Raw genomic sequence first — 2,171 nt, 5'->3', positions numbered from 1 at the left:
GTTTGCCCATTTGAATGGTGTAAATATCTCATGCTGATTTCAAGCTACCACCATGATGTTGCTGAATATGAAGACAAAGAAGAAATGGACATAGCTGGCTCTGAGGAGCTGATAACAAGCAGGTTCCAGCACACCTTTGGTTGGAGAGAACAGAATGAAGGCTCAGAGAGTAGTTAGAGGGAAACTACTGAAGAGATAATGTGATATAAATTGTACTGGTGAGATCTGAGCAATTTGCAGAGATATTAAAGGGATAAAGAAGCAGTTTTATACTAGTGGTCAAGAGTTAAGACCATAAATGCAGAGTCAGACATCGAACCCAAATCCTGGTGCTGCCACTTACTAACGCTATGATAATGGGCTATTATTTCTGTCCTTTTCTGGGCTTCGTTTATAAGTTGGTGATAATGATTATATCAGACACTCAGGGTTGTTATAAGCAGTAAAAGAACTAGTCCCCATGAAGCACTGCAGTTGGTAAAGAATACAAAAAATGGTATCATTTGCAAGGCAGAGGAGATGTTGGAAATTAGTGACTTGCGTGTTGCTTGATAGGCAAGGAAGGACTAAAAGGAATCAACACTGACTTATGGTTTTCTGTGCTGTCCACCAAACAGCTAGAGATGTCACTTAATTTTCCCATTGACTTTGCACCCTGCCTTTTCGGAAACAAATAAACATGTTTCTTTTTAAACACTGGATTTTAGGACCTCTTTGTTATAGGGGCTTTTACTGTACCCTAATTAGTGGAGGTTGATCCTGTTTTCTGTGAATAGTGAGATGGAATTATTTTCTGAGAATTAAGTTAGTGGTAAAGGGTATAAGTGAAATTAGTTTGCAATAGCTGGTAGGTGGGGAACAGGAGAGCAAAGACACATACTAGGAAAATATAAGAACACTATGTGGTCATCTTGAGAAATTAAAAGACAGTTGCTTCATGGAGAAAGGAAACAATATAAATATGAATTAACCAAACAAAACAGAAGAAAGCCCTAGCAGTTTTATTAAAGGTTATGAAATTTATGTCAGAAATGTCATTTTTCAGACTTAGAGTAAAAAAACATTTCATGACAGTAAAGATCAAAAGTACATTGTTAATACTACTATACTTGAACAACCCATACTAGAAGAATGTACAAAGTTTAACCAGACATGGCTGCTATGCATGTATATTTTTTATTAAAAATAAAAATTTATATATCTTGGTGATTGTGTAAACTCTGGAAACAAGCACAAACATTGTTGATTCTATGCTCTCCTTTCATAAATCTCTTCTAATCATTGTTTGAGCTTAGGATCTTTTTAGGCCTGGACAGGTAGAGTATTATATGATCTTTTCTAGGGTGGTGAAACTTTGTTTGGTATTTGCTGTTCTTCAGGTCTTCCACGTTGGTAAAATATACTTTACATGTAATTTTCCTGGCATGGATATACAAAATTAAGATTCTAAAGCTAAATTACTCACTAGAAGTCAGCTATATAATATTCTTGTCATAGATTCCACTTATATCTTATCTGAAAAATTACATGGATTATTCTGAGTTGTGACCCTCTTTGTATTCTAATAAGGAGGCACCTGGTCTGGTGTTTTACACAAAATTAGCTAAAATATTATTTCTGAGTAGATACTGAGATAATTATTTTTATGTTTTTGCTTATTTATTAGGTAGTATAATTGGAAGTGATTGCCTTGAGAATCTATCACGAGGGAAACAGCACATTTATTCTTTAAAATAACTGGTATGCTCATCCAGTTACTGCACAAGATTATTATCAAGGTTTAATTTTCTGCTTTAATCAAGTTTCTTTGTTTTGGTAAACTGAAGGTTTGTTCCTGCCAGAGAGAGCAGTTTTGAAGATGCGTAAGGTGTGTTGTACATGAAAAACCTTAGAGAGGCTTTGTGTTCACTGGGAAAATGTTTTAATTTGGGTGACAGCCTTAAGTCAAATTCCTGATTATCCTCAATTTAATTGAGAAAATTGCTTAACCTCAGTCTTTCTGTCAAGTTTGATCGACAGACAACTATTAGCTGTGCGAGGCACTGGAATGATGAGAGCCTTAAAATGTCTTGAGACTTCATTTTTTTTTTTTGAGTTTGACAAAATTTATTGGTATTTTAGTAAAGACATTCATCTCAGTCGTTTCTCTCTCCTCATCTTGACCTTAGGTT

The sequence above is a fragment of the Urocitellus parryii genome, chromosome 10, assembly GCF_045843805.1.
Source record: "Urocitellus parryii isolate mUroPar1 chromosome 10, mUroPar1.hap1, whole genome shotgun sequence".
Classification (NCBI taxonomy): Eukaryota; Metazoa; Chordata; class Mammalia; order Rodentia; family Sciuridae; genus Urocitellus; species Urocitellus parryii.
The sequence above is the reverse complement of the archived record's forward strand: the minus strand, read 5'-3'. Positions refer to the sequence as shown.